The 19,071-nt window shown below is 44.8% G+C and overlaps 1 protein-coding gene across 1 annotated transcript in view; it reads left to right on the top strand.

Moving 5' to 3' along the window:
• The window catches only part of dgkb (diacylglycerol kinase, beta), a 589,337-nt gene that overhangs the window by 134,025 nt on the left and 436,241 nt on the right, over window positions 1–19,071 (top strand). The window lies entirely within an intron of this gene.

Here is a 19,071-nt window from a genome sequence, read left to right as displayed (position 1 = left end):
AGGGTTCCTGCTGGCAGAGATGGGCTATTTCTTGTCTCAGCAGGTCCCGGAGCTGAGCCATGAGCGCAGGGGAGACTGTTTCAGGTGGGGGAGGGGTGGAGGGAATATCAGTATCTGCAGGGGCAGCCCACGTGGTCCAGCAGTTGGGGGCGCCCCCTGTGTCGGGCTTGAACCCAGGGTGGCTGTGGATCTTCCCGCGGTTGAGCTTCCCCACCCCCCCGAGAGCTCTTTCCACTGCGTGTGGAGGGCGGAGGTCGGGACCCCATCTATGCTGGCACGGTCCACCCCTGTGTGCAACAGGTCTAGGTATAGCTGCTTGTGCGTGGGACAGGGGGTTGTGTGCCCAGCCCTCATCTCCCCTCTGCAGACCTGGGTGGGCTTCCCCTGCTGCAAGAACTCCAGTTCTTCCAGGAGGGTGATGGCGTCCCGCACGGTCTTCCCATTAGCTGGTCCCATGAGGGGCAGGACCACTGGCCTCAAATCGGGGCATGCAGTGGTGACCAGGTATCCCATTAGCGCGCTGGTCACCCTGGTGTTTTCTAACAACCCGCGATCGCTGTGCCTCTCATAGATGCCGGTCACCAACGCCCATTCCCTGATGACCCTGGTGCCCTCACTGACAGTGCTCCACTGTGGTCGCCTGTATAAGTTCCATTCGAGGAGGGTAGGGTACCAGACCCTCACTGCGATCACTACCCGATCCCACAGGATAGTGTTGTTCCCAGTCTGTTCATGTGGCGCCCGCAGGGCATTGTTAATGCTCTGTTGGTCAGACAAGCTCCCTGGGGTGCTCGCTTCCTGGTGAGAGAGGCTCATGTTGGGGGCCCCCTCATCCCACAGTCAGAGCAGCCATGTAGCCCGGCGCTCGCCCAGCCGCTGGCGGGCTGGCGGGTCGAGCATGCAGGGGTTCGGGTGGGTGGGGGGGAGGGCGGGCACTAGGGAGCCCCTGCTCGTCCGGCGCCCCCTCATCATCCGTATCCATCCATATATCCCCATCCCCCAGCCATACATCCAGCCTGTCGCCACGCCGGAGCAGGGCTCTGATTTTAAATGGATCTGGCTGCCAGCCAGCTCTGCGGGCGGCTTGTGCCTGCTGTGCCTGAACCAGCCGGCAGGCGACCTTGGTACCCAAAACCTTGAGGTCATTGGCCCGGGTCTGAGCCATTTGAACTGCCTCTTGCAGCATGCAGCATCGTTGCCGGAGGGTCTCTATCTCTCTTTCCTTCTGCAGGCAGGTATCCTGCAACTGGCCGGTAATCTCGACCTGGCGCCTCAGGAGGGATGCCAGGAGCCAGAGGGCAACCCTTTGGCTCCCTTTGACACTGGGGAACCCTGACTGCTGGAGGAGGGCCACCACATGGTATCCCAGTTTCTCACCACATGGATCTAACTGCTCAGCCCAGTCCACTGGCTTACCATGGTTTGCCAGTATACTAGCCAAGCTCCCAAATCCCTCACTTTCGTCTGTCCACCCAGGGATTCACTCCTCTGTATTTGCACTAGCCCTATACCCCCGGTTGCCAAACATTCTCCCCATGTCTGTGTCCAGCCAAGATCTTCAAGACCCTGCTCACAGCACCAAATGTTGTGTGAAAAGGTTCTTTTGGAATCTTAAAGATGGAGGGTTCTGGACACAGGCTTTGGATTTTAAAAGTAGTTTAATCACAAAGGCAAAGGCAGGGACAGAATGAATGGGAACGGATGCACACACACATGCAGGAGACCATGAATGTGAGGGAGAATCGCAATGAGGATGAGATACACTCACACACACAAAAGTGGTCTCTGCAGCGTGGTTTCACTACTCCAGGGGAAGTTGAAAGAGGAAGGGCCAGGGCAGTGCAACACTCTTTTATAGTGCTGGGTGGAGCCTGGCCAGGTGATTTATACAGGCCAATGGTCAGGCAGGTTCAGGAACAAAGGTGCTCTCCAGGGCCAATCCCTATGCCCACACCTGATGGGTGGGGTGGAGCCACACCTTGATTGACAGTGGCACCACTTCCACTCAGAGGAGCTATGCTGTCATCTGACCAGAGGGGTCAGTGTTGTTACTATCATATGACAACCATGTGCTCTCCTACTACATATATATAAATGACTTCGACAACAATGTAGCTGGACTGAGTGGTAAGTTTTCAGATGATACAAAAATTGGTGGAGTTGTGGATAGTGAAGAAGGATGTCAAAGGATACAGTAGGGTATAGATCAGTTTCAGATATGAGTGGAGAAATGGCAGATGGAGTTTAATCCAGGCTTGTATGAGTGTTGCACTTTGGGAGGTCAAGGGCAAGGGGAAAGTATACAGCAAATGGCAGGACCCTTAGCAACACTGATGTCCAGAGGCATCTTGGTGTCCAAGTCCATAGCTCCATGAAAGTGGCAATGCAAGTAGATAAGGTGGTAAAAAATGCATATAACATGCTTCTCTTCATCATTGAGAATAAGAGTCAGGAAGTAATGTTTCAACTGTTTATACCTTTAATTAGGCTGCATTTGGAGTGTTGTATGCCGTTCTCATTGGTCCATTACAGGAGGGATGTGGAGGTTTGGGCAAGGTGCAAAAGAGGTTCAACAGGATGCTGCTTCGATTAGAGAGTATTAGATATTCGGAGAGGTTGGACAAACTTGGATTGTTTTCTCTGGAGTGTCGGAGGCTGAGGGGAGACCTGATAAAATTATGACAGGCATGGATGGGCTGGATAGTCAGTGCCTTTTTCCCAGGGTGGAAATTTCAAATACTGGAGGGGTAGCTTTAGGGTGAGGGGGAAAAGTTCAAAGGAGATGTACTGAGCAAGTTTATTTTTACGCAGAGAGTGGTGGGTGCCTGGAACGTGCTGCCAGTGGTGGTGGAAGCAGACATGATAGTGGTGTTTTAGAGGCATTTAGCTAGGCACATGGACATTCAGGAAATGGAGGGATATGGATCATGTGCAGGCAGAAGGGATTAGTTTAATTTAGCATATTGGTTGGCACAGATGTCAGGGACAGAAGGGCCTGTTCCTTTGCTGTACTGTTCTATGTTCTGTTTCATTGACTCTGTAGGATATGAACATTTGAACATTTCCTCCAGTTCAGAGCATTGCAATAGAATTTGTTGACCCATTTCATGTCTTTGGTCATGTTGTCTTATTCACAATGACTATAGCAGTTAAAAATGAGTTTTAACTCAATGCTTCACCTGTCTCTTTCCTTCTTACTACTATCATTCAATGGAAATCTTGCAGTTTTTTTCTCTTTCACTCAACTCAAATTCCATTCTGAATTTATCTGGTGCGTCTTTTGTGTATTTTTGCAGTCAATTGTAAGTTTAGCACAGTAATTGTACTTTTTCATGGCGCTGTCACCCAACACAATACAGTAAGATGCATTATCCATGGATTGATTGATTGAAACTTAGAAGCCTGTCTAAGGCAAAACAATAGTGGTAAAGTGAAAGTATTTGGCAGATCCAGATAGAAATTAGTATTTATGTAAGGCATTTAATGTTATTGAAATAAACCAATTTAAACACTGGGTCTGACTGGATCCCTTGGAGCTACTTACAAAAATAACAGGGAATTTATCTCATATATCCCAGCCAATATTCATCTTTCAAGCAACAAAGTATTTAATATAAACTAAAAACGGTAAATGCTAGAGTATTGCATTCAGTTCTGGTTGTCCCATTATAGGAAGGATGTGAAAGCTTTGGAGAAGGAACAGAAGAGGTTTACCAGGATGCTGCCTGGATTAGAGGGCATGTGCTTTAAGGAGAGGTTGGACAAACTTGAGTTGTTTTCTCTGGAACAATGGAAACTGAGGGGAAACCTGATAGAGATTTATAGGATTATGAGAAGCATAGATAGCCAATATCTTTTTCCCAGGGTCAAAATGTCTAATACTAGAGAACATGCATTTCAGGTGAGGAGGATGGGGTAAGTTCAAAGGAGATATGCAAGGCAAGTTTCCTACACAGAGAGCAGTGGGTGGCTGGAATGTGCTGCCAGGGGTCGTGCTGGAGACAAATATGATAGAGCATTTAAAAGGCTCTTGGATTGGTGCATGAATGTGCAGAGAATGGAGGGATATGGACATTCTGTAGGCAGAAGGGATTAGTTTAGGTAGGCATTTAATTATTAGCTTAATTAGTTCGGCATAACATCGTGGGCTGAAGGGCTTGTTCCTGTGCTGTACTGTTCCATATTCTACTCAATAGAGCAGGCTGCATCTGTAGAGAGAGAGAGAGGAATAAGGAATGGAATTAAAGTGTTTGTGGGTGCTGCATTTCCTACAGAGACTGCATTTTGAAATGATTTCCTTGCCTATGAACAGGTTTGAGGGGTTTGGAGGTAATGAAAGATCCTATGTAATAGGAAGTCATTTTGTTCAATCATGCATCTCAATTCTTTACTTCCCTCATTTGTGATCTCTTATACATAAATGCAAGTCCTTTTTGTTTATATGTCAGCCTCTAGTCATGCCAGAGAGAAATACTTATTAATTGCAGTCACTGGTAATGTGAATAACACAGCAGCCAGTTTCTACACAACAGGCTTCTATAAACAGCACTGTCAAAGGAAAAAGTTCCTATAATAGGGGAATGAAAAATTTAAGTCTAAGGATGTGAGATTTAATTGAAAAAAGGATAGAAGAGGGGGAAAAAAGTGGCAGACAAGAAACAAATTGAGGTAAGCTAAATCTTTCAGTCTGATTATTTCCTGAATCCATGATTCTTCATCAGAGGAATTCTATAACTGTTGTTGCATTACAGACTTGAGAATCTCTGCCACTCCATTCTTCAAAGTTTACATGTTGTGATACAATTCCTATTTCAGTGAACACTAAATGTGATCCATATATTTTTGATCAATTATTCAGTTTATTAAAATGTAATGAAGCAGGGCATGTGGCCTAAAGTGGTGAATGACATAAACAGTCACCTTAATCATATGTGTCAAGGTTAAATCTCTAAAAGAAATAAATCATATTGAGAAAGCTAGTAACAAGGAAACCTGTAAGTGCAACTTGGTATTGTTATTTTGTGATTAGTATCAAGCTTTGCACTTAACATTTGACATCGTGCTGTATATAGTAGCAGATTGTCTACTAATGTCCATTAGTACCAGAACCTAGTGGAAAAAGAAAATTCACCTTGCCTGTGCTCTATCATCATGGACACTATCATATGTTGTTCACTGTAGGGAAATTATTCTAAATCTTCCTAAGTGTGGAAAAGCAATTCTATTTTGACTGACAAGTGTTGACTGTAACCACCAAAACTGACATAAATGCTTTCCAGATGATGGGCATTGGCTTCTTCCATATGATATATTGATTAGTAAGGGCGTCAAAGGTTACTGGGAGAAGGCAGTTGTAAAGCTGGATTAGAAATGTAATTGCATGGGAACATCTATTTTATGCACCTTATGATTGAATTGATCAGTAAATGTGATGGTATTTCACAGCCTGCATAATCTGCAATGGAAATTTATGTTTCAATAAGATCTAATTTCTTTAGCTGTAGTGATACAATAACCCTCTCATGCCAGGGATTAGCCTTATGGATCTTTATTGAACTGCCTCCAATGCCAGTATATTTTTTCTGAAATAAGGGGACCAAAACTTTCTACAGTACTCTAGGTGTGGCCTCTCCAGTACCTGGTCCAATTATAACAATATTTCCTTTTTTCTAAATTCTAACCTTTCAAATAAGACTAAGATGTATTTCACCTTCCTAACCACTTGCTGCACTTGCTTACTAACCTTTTGTGATTTATGTACAAGGACATCTCAGCCCCTTTGTACTTTGTTCATGTGACATTTTCTTGTACTTAAGACCATAAGACAAAGGAGCAGAATTAGGTCATTCGACCCTTTGGGTCTGTTCTGCCATTCAATCATGGCTGATTTAGTTTTCTCTCTCAACCCCATTCTCCTGCCTTCTCCCAGTAACCTTTGACGCCCTTACTAATCAAGAACCTATCAACCTCTGCTTTAAATATACCCAATTACTTGGCTCCACAGCTGTCTGTGGCAATGAATTCCACAGATTCACCACTCTCTGGCTAAAGAAATTCCTCCTCATCTCTGTTCTAAAGGGATGTCCTTCTATTGTGAGGCTGTGCCCTCTGGTCCTGGACTCTCCCACTGCTGGAAACATCCTCTCCACGTCCACTCTATCCAGGCCATTCAATATTTGGAAGGTTTCAATGAAATCTTCCGTCCACCGCCGCCCCCCCCCCCCCCCATCCTTCTAAACTCCAGCAAGTAGAGGCCCAGAGCCATCAAGTGCCCCTTATATATTAACTCTTACATTCCTGGGATCATTCTTGTAAACATTCTCTAGACCCTCTCTAACGCTAGCACATCCTTCCTTAGATACATGGCCGAAAACGGCTCACAATATTCTAGATGTGGTCTGACCAACACCTTATAAAGCCTCAGCATTACACCCTTGCTTTTATATTCTAGAAATAAATGCTAACATTGCATTTACCTTCCTTACTACCGACTCAACCTGCAAGTTGACCTTTTGGGACTCCTATACTAGGACTTACAAGTCCCTTTGCACCTCTGATTTCTGAATCCGTTTCCCCATTTAGAAAATAGTCTATGCCTTTATTCCTTCTACCAAAGTGCATGACCATACACTTCCCTATGCTGTATTTCATCTGCCACTTCTTTGCCCATCCTCCCAACCTGTCCAAGTCATTCTGCAGACTCCCTGCTTCCTCAACACTACCTGCCCCTCCACCTATCTTTGTATCATCCCCAAACTTAGCCACAAAGTCCTCAATTCCGTCATCCACATCATTAACGTATAACGTGAAAAGTAGCATACCCAACACCGACCCCTGCGGAACACTACTAGTCACTGGCAGCCAACCAGAAAAGGCCCTCTTTGCCTTCTGCCAGTCAGCCAATCTTCTATACAGATAATAATCTGCCTTTAGATGCCTCTAAAGTGTGCATAACCTTAGACTTTTCCTATTTAAATTCCATTTGCCCAGATTTTGCACAACTTATCTCAGTCTATCAATGTTCTGTTGTGAAGTCCGAATATCCTTATTGCAACATGCCCTCCCGCCTATTTTCACGTCATCAGCAAACTTGGATACCTTACACTCTTCCCCCTTCTCCAGACCATTAATATAAATTGTAGGTAATTGAGGGCCAAGAACTGATCCTTGGTGCACTCCACTTGTTACATCCTTCTAGCCAAAAAAAAAAGACACATTTATTCTGACTTTGTCTTCTAGTGTAATAACTAATCTTCAATCAATGATAACACACTTCCCCTAATACACCATGCTCTTATCTTGTGCTACCATCTTGTATGTGGCACCTTGTCAAATGCCTTCTGAAAATCTAAATACATTATATCTACAGTTTCCACTTCTACTCGCTATGTTTGTTACATCTTTGTTGTCAAATGTTATTGATAAACATTTGGCAAAATTGTCAAATGTGATTTATCTTTCATAAAGGTATGTTGACTTGGTCTGATCACATTAAGGTTCTCTGAATGACTAGCTATTTCTATCTTGATATAGACTTTAGCATCTTGCCAACAGCAGATATTAGGCTTACAATGCATAGTTACCTGTGGTTTGTCTTCCTCCCCTCTTGAACAATGGTGTCATATTTATGGTTTACTTATTCATTTGAAAAACTTCAATCAATGTCTGCCTTGAGTCCCACTAGTTTTTCCAGTACCTTGTTCTTCATGATAATTGTTACTAGTCTTTCCATACTGTTTGAAACTAGCCCATGAAATATCTTAGGGATACTTGCAGTGTTCGTTATCGTGAAGACTGATGCAAAGTATTGATTTAATTTACCTGCTATTTCCTCATTTAATTCTGCAGTTTTGCTCTCCAGGGATCCCATGCTTACTTTAGCTATTCTCTTGCTTTGTAATGTGATGAAAAAACAGTGTGGGATCTTTCCAGGAAAGCAAGCCTTAAAAGTAAAGAAGAAAGCCTGCTTAAAGCTGATAGTGAGTCTGTTACAGAAGCTATGGATGTATTCTTCTCCAGTGGACTGATAAACTTGCAGGTACATCCATGTATGGATGTCCTGTATATCCTTGTATAGGGGTTGGGGGTGTGGACAATGCTAAACTCGCTGACTTTTGCCCCCTGTGTCCACAACTGCTGACCAGTGATGTGTCTGAAAAGTAGAAAGTCCGATCCGATGGTCAGTCCACCACGTTCAGCAGAAGGTCAGATCGTTTATCCCCACTATTTGCAGTAGGAATTGTGTTGAGTGCAACTCATTAAGATCTCCTTGTATCGTACAACCCCTGAAATTTCATGGAGTTATGCTAAGGCCTTAAGAAATGTGCCACATAAATGTTCAGTTTATGGCATGTGGTGTGTACAGTTAAGTCCATTTTATTGCCCATTTCTTTGTGTGGAAAAGGTATCCAGCCCTTGGTCTTCATATGAATCAATTTATGATCTAATACAGCAAAATGCATGCTAAAAATCTACCATGATCCAATGGTCAGATTGAGAATAAACATTTTTCCATTTATACTGGACTTTGCTATATCAAATCAATAGTAGTTTTAACCATTCCAAAAAACTTATAACTTTCTGATAAAGCAAGAACGTATTCTGGAGACACAAGAGATTGCAGATGCTGGAATCTGGAGCAACAAATGATCAGATGGAGAAACTCAGCAGATCGAGCAGCATCTGTGCGAGGAAAGACATTGTTGATATTTTGGGTTGAAACCCTACATCAGGACTGAGAGTGGAGGGGTGAGATGGCCGGCATAGAGAGGAGAAGAGGAGTGGTGAGACGGGAGTCTGAGGTGATTAATGGACTGAGGAAGGGTGTAGGATTCCAAATTGATTGGTGGACTGAGGTGGGTATAAGATAATCCTTTCTCATCACTTCCCTTTCCCTCTTTATACCGGCCATCTTGCCTCTCCACTCTCACTCCTGATGCAGGGTTTCAACCCGAAACATCAACAATTCCTTTCCTTCCACAGAGGCTGCTTGACTCACTGAATTCCTCTAGCAGATTGTTTGTTGGGAGAGAATAGTCTGTTGGTGAAATTGCAATGTAGGAATGACAAATACAGAAAAGATAAGACTACAAAGACAAGTGGCTTATTTGAAAGGCAGCTGGGCAATATATCTGGTTATTAAATGAGTCAAAACATGTACATACAAGACCAAATACCATTAAGGAACATTGTGGCTCTGTAGCAACGTAGCAAGTCGAGGATGAAGAACATTGAGCTCATGAGATATGCTGGAGTTTTTTTGAGTTAACTTTTTTCATGAAATTTCAAGGAGGGTTGTAGCTACACTACTATAGTTGAAGCAGAAAATGTGCGAATTATATAGAATGTGGTGGATAGATGATTAAAGGAAAGATGAATAAAGAATATGAGTATCTAGGATGCATGTGGAATTAGGACAACCACACTAGTCATTTGGGCTTAATACACGCTGCATGTTTTTATTATGCTATTCCCTGTGAAATTTTAGAAGTTTTACCTGTGTTTAATTATTTGCCTCATGGACTTGTCCACATCATTGAGTTAGAAATCTTCGACTCAATTTAGTGTTTATATTCCAATTGGACAAAATGATTTTTTAAAAATTCATTTTTAGCTGTGCCTTGTCTTTATTTTGCAGAATAGGATATTTCCCTACTTCCTTATTTTATCGTGATTCCTAAACTTTCAATCTTAACAATTCTTACAAATGAGCATTTCTCAATAAGGGTACGAAGATAGACCAAATTATGCAGAAAACTATTTTCAAGAATAATTAAAAGCAGCATTAACACAATTAGTTCGATGTCAACTGTGCACATTCCACTCTTATTTTCACTAGATGTGTTTCTGTGACGCAGGGCAAGTGTGATTCTTATTGAAGTGATGCCTCAGGCATGCTGTGTGGAGAAGGGAAGCAATATAAAAAAAGCATTAAGGAAACATTTGATTGCACTGAATATTTTTATCTGTGGTTCTATTTCCGTCATTCTATGTTTGATGCTAAAATCAATTATGCATTTATTTCTAAAATGATCTTATCCCTGGATAATGTTAATTATTAAATCATGTTTCAATTTTATATTTCAGTCCCTTGCTATGAGATGTATCTCTGGCCCCTTGCATCAACTTCAATAGTACAGTTAGTATCAGGAGTTGAATGTAAATGCATTTAGTTGTACTGTTTTGTGGTGCTGAATATTGGATTATTAATCCTTGAGGTCACAAGGCTGCTATCTAAATAATTTCATTGTAAATTCAGCAGGTGTTCGGTTTTATAATTTTTTGTACATTAGTTTGATTTAACACTTCTCTTGTCTGCAGTCCAATATTCTGTTTAGCAGGGAGGCTAACACAAATGGTGTGTTCTTGGCAATAGACCATTGCCATGGAATTAACCAGCTGTGCAGAGATATATATACAGAGAAGAGAGAGAAAGAATGAGATCAACTGATTAGATTCATGCAAAAACAGCTTTCCCTGAAATATCCAAGTGTGAAAAAAGAGATTCCATGACGCAAAGCTGAATCAAAAATGCACTGGGCAATGGATGGTTTCAAATGTAATGTGTTTGAGTAGTTTGCTTAAGGATTTGTTGATGGGTCACCTGCTATTTATGATCTGTATTAATGTGTTGGAAGTGGTCATTAAATAGTACATTCAGTTTGTGAATGATATAAATTATCTTAGATCCGGACAGAGTGGAAAAGTTCCTCAAAGACTGGCGAATGACTACCAATGTTGGTATGATGCAATAAAACCAGAAACTTAATATTCATCAGGCTGGGCAGTATCAGTTAAGTAAGTAGTTGTATTATGAGAACACATGGCTGTCACACGAACGTAACAGTACTGATCCCCCTGGTCGGAGGACAGCATTGCTTATCAGATCGGAAGTGACACCACTATCAATCAAGGTTTGGCTCCACCCCACCAATCAGGTGTGGGCATAGGGATTGGCCTTGGAGAGCACCTTTGTTCCTGAACCTGCCTGACCATTGGCCTTGGCAGGCACCTTTGTCCTTGACCTCCAAGTCATTGGTCTGTCTAAATTACCTGACCAGGATCCACCCAGACTCCCAGCACTATAAAGAGTGTTGCACTCCCTTGGCCCTTCCTCTTTTGACTTCCCCAGGAATAGTGAGACAATGCTGCAGAGACCACTGGTAAGAGTGTGCACCACCACGTGGTTTGGGAGCGCCTTAGTCAGATTCCAGGGAGTGTTAGGGCCAATGCTTGTTTGGGTCAAGGAGTTCAGGCATTGAAGTGTTTATCCCTTGATAAGCTGTACCTTGTTTATTGTGTGTGTGTGTGTGTGTGTGTGTGTGTGTGTGTGTGTGTGAATCTCATCCTCGTTGCAATTCTCCCTCACATTCGCGGTCTCCTGTGTGTGTGTGCAAGTGTGCATCCATTCCCATTCATTCTGTCCCCGCCTTTGCCTTTGTGATTAAACTACTTTTAAAATCCAAAGCCTGTGTCCAGAACCCTTCGTCTTTAAGATTCCAAAAGAACCTTTTCACACAACATTTGGTGTTGCGAGCAGGGTCTTGAAGATCTTGGCTGGACGCAGACATGGGGAGAATGTTTTGGAACTGGGGGTTCCAAAACTGGGCTAACGCAGATACAGAGGAGAGAATCCCTGGGTGGACAGATGAGAGTGAGGGATTTGGGAGCTTGGCTAGTATGCTGTCAAACCACAGTAAGCCAGTGGACTGGGCTGAGCAGTTACATCCACGTGGTGAGAAACTGGGACAACACATGGTGGCCCTCCTCCAGCACTCAGGGTTCCCCAGTGCCAAAGGGAGCCAAAGGGGTGCTCTCTGGCTCCTGGCATCCCTCCTGAGGTTCCAGGTCAGGATTACTGGCCAGTTGCAGGATACCTGCCTATAGAGGGAAAAGGAAAAGAGATCTTCTGGCAACGATGTTGCCCACTGCAGGAGGCAGTTCAAACGGCTCAGACCCTGGCCAATGACCTTGAGGTCAGGGGTACTGAGGTTGCCTGCCAGCTGGTTCAGACACAGTAGGCACAAGCCGCCCGCAGGGCTGGCTGGCAGCCAGATCCATTTAAAATCAGACCCCTGGTCTGGTGCGGCGACAGACGACGCATGGCTGGGGGATGGGGATATATAGATGGATATGGATGAAGAGGGGGCGCCCAAAGAGCAGGGGCTCCCTCGTGCCTGCCCTACCCACCCAAACCCCTGCATGCTCGACCCATCACTATGTGGTCCCAGGTCCGCCACAAAGGGGAGGGGAGTCAGGATGAGACCCCTGCAGGGGGAAGTGCCCATGATCCCTCTGAGTCTACGGAGACCCAGGATTTCTCCATCAAGGAGCTAATCCAGCTGGCGGATCAGTACCGGTAGCAGCCGGGCAAGCGCCTGGCTACATGGCTGCACTGACTGTGGGATGAGGGGGCCCCCAATGTGAGCCTCTCTCACCAGGAAGCGAGCACCCCAGGGAGCTTGTCTGACCAACAGAGCATTAACAGGGCCCTGTGGGCGCCACATGAAGGGACTGGGAACAACACTATCCTGTGGGATTGGGTAGTGACCGCAGTAAGGGTCCGGTACCCTACCCTCCTCGAATGGGACATGTACAGGCGACCACAGTGGAGCACTGTCAGTGAGGGCACCGGGGTTGTCAGGGAATGGGCGCTGGTGACCGGCATCTATGAGAGGCCTGGTGATCGCCGGTTGTTAGAAAACACCAGGGTGACCAGCGCGCTAACGGGATACCTGGTCACCACTGCGTGCCCCAGTTTGAGGCCAGTGGTCCTGCCCCTCATGGGACCAGCTAATGGGAAGACCGTGCGGGACGCCAAGACCCTCCTGGAATGGCTGGAGTTCTTGCAGTGGGGGAAGCCCACTCAGGTCTGCAGAGCGGAGACGAGGGCTGGAGACACGACCCCCCTCCCCCATCCCATGAGCAAGCAGCTATACCTAGACCTGTTGCGCGCAGGGGTGGACCATGGCAACATAGACGGGGTCCCGATCTCCGCTCTCCACGCACGCTGGAAAGAGCTCTGCGGGGGGAAGCCCAGCTGCAGGAAGATCCACAGCCACTCCAGGTCCAAGCCCAACACAGGATGCCCCCAACCACCAGATCACCTGGGCTGCCCCTGCAGATACTGATATTGTTTCCGCCCCTCCCCCACCTGAAACAGTCTCCCCTGCGCTCATGGCTCAGCTCCGGGACCTGCTGAGACAAGAAATAGCTCATCCCCGCCAGCAGGAACCTTCACCCACGGGGTGGCAGACCCCCACCCCCTCCCACAAGATGAAGGCCAGGGGTCCTGGCGCATTTGTTCCACTGCCCTCTTCTGCCTGGAAGACCTGAGGCCACACATACCTGTAGCGAAAAGGGAACATACAGAGGTGGATGGCACTCATCGACACGGGTGCCCAACACACCATCATCCTGGGTAACCCCACTGTGTGCAAGGGGCCACAGATGCAGATAGAGGGGCTGGGGGGGTTCCCTTTTGCCCGCGAGGGAACTCAAGGTCCGCATGGCCATCGGGAACCAACCTCCTCAAACTGTAGCTATCTTAATTGTAGATTTACCTGAATGCATACTGGGGATGAATGTCTTAAAGGGACAGTCCCACAACACCAACCGAGGCAAGTTCACTTTTGGAGTCGCCCGTGCTATGGTGGTGGTCAGGGCAGCCAAATTGGAACCGGTTGTTGTCCCCCTCCCTCCAAGGTCGTCTGCAGTCAGCATGATAGGGTGCCCGGCGGACATCAAGATATTACAGAGGCCGTTCAAGCCGTGCTGCGGAAGGGAGTCATTAGGCCAGCAGCCTCCCCTTTTGATAGCCCCGTCTACAAAGAACAGGAGTGGCGCATGACGGTGGACTACCGACACTTGAACAAGGCTCCCCCCACCCTCGCTTCAACTCCCCCTAGGGGTGGCAGCCACCCATTACATTGGACCCCTCAGAAGGGAGAGTCTTTGCGCGCGGTCCCGGGGACACTCATTGGGTCGTGATTCTGGGTCGAACTAACCTGTCCTGTCTCCATACCCAACACCTGACCCACCAGGAGTGAGTTTGTCCCGTCCCCTCCCCTACCCCCTCCCCCTACCCCCCTACAGGATGATGGCACTGCTCCACCCCCTCCTCCTGCTGACCGCGATGATTGGCGAGACATTTGCTCAAACCTTCCTCGAAATTACCTACAAATTCGCCAGCACCTCTAATATATCCAACTGTTGGATCTACCTCCGAACCCCAGCACACGCCGGTGAATCTCTGCCATTGACAAAGATTCCCTTCGGTACTCTACAAAATGAACTGTTTACATGGACTTTTTTTTCCCTGTTGCGCCTGTCAGGTTTGGTATATCGGTTTTTGGGTGGGCCAGATGGCAGTTCCCCACCACTGCAGCACATTCTTCCCAGAGGTTCCTAGCGGGGTGGATGTTTCAGGAGCTGGTATTTCCCTTCATACAATTTGACCTTCATGCGAGTCCCGGCCCTCAGAGCATTCCACAGTCACTGAGTATGCCAAGGCAATGCTGGTGTAGACTCCAGAATGAGCACGATTCCACTTTTTCAGTTGGCTGTTGTAAGTGTGAGCGAGACTGGTATCCGGGTGCATCCATGACCACTGCCGATGGTGTCGCTAAGCTGGGGCTTCCTGAACTCTGAACCGGACACAGTGGATTTGCGGCTGCAGTATTTGCCCGTGGTCCCCTACGGGCTGGTACAGTTGCTGTTTTCCAGTGTTTGTGGTACCCCGAACCCACGCTCGATGAACAGCGGAGCACCTGGCATAAAGTGGGTACAGGGACAGCAGGGCTATCGCGGAGGCAGAGAGCTTCTACATGATAGCCTGCCCCCCGTATTGCACAGCCAGACTGTCCCATGAGAAACAACGACAGCAGCAGAGCTGGCTGCTGTCAGGTTGGTAGCCCGGTAGAATCGGACGGCCCTGGATGATCCACTCGCTGCGGATGGTGGTACATGTGCAGTGATTACTAAGGAGTACTGCACTCTTATCTCTGATAAATCCAGCAACCCCTCCAATTGGCTGCTCACTTCAGGGACTCTGTGGCCAAAGTTCAGAATCAAGGGACCAGCTCCTCCAGCATGACTCCTTATGGGGAAACAGGTGACCATTTGGGTCACTGGGGGAATATTGGGCAACTGTCACCCACTGGTCCACTGCCCTTGTTTTAGTTGTTATAGTTTTTTGTGTTTTCTGCTATCCTTGAAAGTTATTAGTACCACATTTTTACACAAATTTCTTTCCTTAGTTGTAGCTCTCCCCTTGATTGGCAAATGATGTAACTTCTGAGGGGTGGAATGTAGTATGAGAGCACATGGCTGTCATGTGACCGTAACAACACTGACCCCTCTGGTCAGAGGACAGCATTGTTTATCGGATCGGAAGTGACACCACTGTCGATCAAGGTTTGGCTCCACCCCACCAATCAGGTGTGGGCATAGGGATTGGCCTTGGAGAGCACCTTTGTTCCTGAACCTGCCTGACCATTGGCCTTGGCAGGCACCTTTGTCCTTGACCTCCAAGTCATTGGTCTGTCTAAATTACCTGGCCGGGCTCCGCCCAGACTCCCAGCACTATAAAGAGTGTTGCACTCCCTTGGCCCTTCCTCTTTTGACTTCCCCAGGAATAGTGAGACAATGCTGCAGAGACCACTGGTAAGAGTGTGCACCACCACGTGGTTTGGGAGCACCTTAGTCAGATTCCAGGGAGTGTTAGGGCCAATGCTTGTTTGGGTCAAGGAGTTCAGGCATTGAAGTGTTTATCCCTTGATAAGCTGTACCTTGTTTATTGTGTGTGTGTGTGTGTGTGTGTTTGTGTGTGAGTGTATCTCATCCTCGTTGCGATTCTCCCTCACATTCGCGGTCTCCTGTGTGTGTGTGTGTGTGCAAGTGTGCATCCGTTCCCATTCATTCTGTCCCTGCCTTTGCCTTTGTGATTAAACTACTTTTAAAATCCAAAGCCTGTGTCCAGAGTCCTCCATCTTTAAGATTCTAAAAGAACCTTTTCACACAACAGTAGTGTAGGTCAGTGATTTTTTTTTCAGCTTAATGAACTTTGATCAGCACTGGAAAAAGACTTTTTTTCAGCAAGTGCAGAAAGAAAGGAGAAGGCATGAGGTGGAGGTGGAATGAATGAAAACAAAGGTGTACCTACTGAGCAGAAGACAGGAATGATAAAATAACGCAAGGGATAATGGTGCAAATATACCAGACAATATATGAAGCAAAAGGTTTGTCCGGTGGAATATCTCTGCATTTCCTGTTGACTACAATTCTACTTCACTGCTTTTAAGTCTTTCAAGAAGGTGTTAAGTGCATGTTTGAAATGCTGAATTGCAATACTTATTAAAGATGCACCAAATTTTCTTGGAAAATACAAAATTGGATCAGGGCATTTAAGATCTACTGATTTGCTTTAAAGGTTTGCAGACTAATTTTAACATAATGAATTCAAAGAGACAATTTCATGTAATAGGGCTATATTGTTGGTATTGGCCTAGAAGTTCACTGCCGCATCACTGAAAATGGTGTTGCAAAAACCAGCTGGAAGATCTTGCAATAAATTGATACAGTAGCACATGCTGAGCCACAACATGGCATCACACAGGGAAATCTGACAACTGTGTCTGGGAATTGCATGATCGAATATTGCAGTGTTTCGGGGTCTTTTAGAAACAGGATTAGGGCAGCAGGCAACTGTTTTAATGCCATTAAAAAGTGGGAAGGAATTTTTAGGTTATCGACTTGATTTTATCTTGATTTTTGATATGAATTATCGTATCGGTTTATTGCAAGATCTTGCTGCTATTATGGAACGATTTGTCAGAGATTATGTCTCAGTGAATCAGAGATGAAAGTCAGAACATAAATGGGTTTGTAGTGACTGGATCCTTTTTCAGCATTTTTCACCAGTAAGCCCTTCAATAAGTATTTGGATGGACTACTATTTCTAATAATGACTTTGAAGAAGATATGGCAATTGTGGATGCAAATAAAATTATAGAAAAGGTGTTTATCATGGTAATAGAAATATTAGAAATCAGGTAATTGTATTGGATGTGATATTTAGATTAAGAAATGTAAGTTGATGCCATTGATACCAATCTCACAGTAATGTGTATAAGATTAGAGATGCAAAAAAATGTTGATAAACTGCTGACAAGAAAAGTTGAATGTTACGATTTATGCCACTGAACTGTGCTATTTTAAGACAAATATGTCTCTCAGTTAATAAACCAACAGCTTGTTGATTTTACTCTTAAAAAGGTTATTTTGATCACTGCAATATGAAACTCCGTAAACATAACTGTTGATATATTTTATTGATAGCCTGATTAAAAGGAATAATCCTAAGAGCATAACTTTGAATTTATTCAGAAAAATGCCTTGATCTGTTTTGCATATCTTTCTTACTTCATCTCCTGTATGTTATCATAATGATAAATTGTATTGCAGTAAACGTTGCTCGGCTCTGTAATTCGTTTCTCCTTTTATCATCTCTCCTTACTCTGTCAATGATGTACTTCTTTTATTGCAGTTTCCCTATCTGAGTCTCTAACTTTGGTAGGAATAAAGTATCTGGGAAAACAGAAAGGTGGGGTGTTATTTGAATAGTGTTAGATTGGGAAGTGCTGATATGCAGAGAGATTTGTGTGTTCTTGCATATCAGTCACTGAAAGCAAATGTGCAGATGCAGCAAGCTGTCAAGAGGGCAAATGGTATGTTGACCTCCATAACAAGAATATTTGAGTATACCAACAAGGCTGTCTTGCGATAATTTTACAGGGCCTAGATAAGACAACACCTGGAGTATTGTGTGCTTCCACGGTTTCCTTACCCAGCAGATGATCTTGGCATAGTCAAGTGCAATAAAGATTCGTCAGACTGATTCCTGAGGTGGTGCAACTGCCGTTTGAGGAGAGATTAGGTCGACTTGTATTTAGTAAGCTTCAGAAGAATTTGTAGCTATCTAATTGAAACTTCCAAATTCTGACAAGGCTAGACAAATAGGATGTGGGAGGATGTTTTCACTGGTTGGGTGTCCAGAATGAGGGACACAGTATTCAGTTGTGGTGCAAGAAATATAGGACTAAGAAGAGAAGTTTCTTCACTCAGAGGGTGGTGAACCTGTGAAATTCATGACCACAATAGGCTGTCAAAGCCAAGTTGTTAAAATCGTAGAGGAAGGAAATAAATATCTGTGTGCAAAAGCCACCAATGCACATGGGGAGGGAGTAGAAATATGGTGCTGACAGAAGTGTCCCTGTGATTTCATTAAATGATGGGGAAGTCTTAAAGGAATAGCCTTCTACTGCTTTTTTTTCCCTACCTTTCTTTTTTTTCTCCCTCCCTTTCTCTTTCCCTTTGACGTTATTCTTAAGTTTCTGAAGAGCTTTCACATGCTCTTTACTGACTTATTCAGGTGCAATGCTGATTCTATAAGTTAAGAAAGCTAAAATAAAACTAGAGACAAATCTAATAGAACATTCTGGAAAAAAAACTTGTATATCCAGAGGATACTTAGAATATGGAATATGTAAACAGATGAAGGCACTGAGATAAATGGTGCAAACAAAGTCTTTTAAAGACAAATAGCAGCTTCTCCCAATAAAAGCTGAGTAATTTCTCATGAAAACACATGTAGTAGATTGTTGCCCAGATTATGTTCATAAAATGAATCTCATTCACTTGAAACAGTGTGGCATTTGTGTTGTCACCACATTTGATTAACAAGGGAATTACCCCATCATCTCCATATTGGCTGGCTAGAGTATTTTTATGTCCAATTTTTAAGCAAATCATGAATTAGCTCCTTTACAATTAGCAGCAGCAATACAGACCAGTGAAATGTTACAAAATGACAAAGGTGAGAGGATTCAGGTTGTAGTTGGCTTTCTTGTTCCATTCCAGTTTCTCAGATTATATGTGACTAGCAAATGAAATGTTCACTTCCCTGGAAATGGCCACAATGCTTTAACTGATCCACTATCACATAGCTCTGATCCAACAGTTTCTGTCAGATCAAGAGTACCCTATTTAAATCCAGCTCGTGACGGTCTGTGG

This window comes from Pristis pectinata, chromosome 5 (assembly GCF_009764475.1).
Source record: "Pristis pectinata isolate sPriPec2 chromosome 5, sPriPec2.1.pri, whole genome shotgun sequence".
In the NCBI taxonomy this organism is placed as follows: domain Eukaryota; kingdom Metazoa; phylum Chordata; class Chondrichthyes; order Rhinopristiformes; family Pristidae; genus Pristis; species Pristis pectinata.
This window is presented reverse-complemented; position numbering and strand designations above follow the sequence as displayed.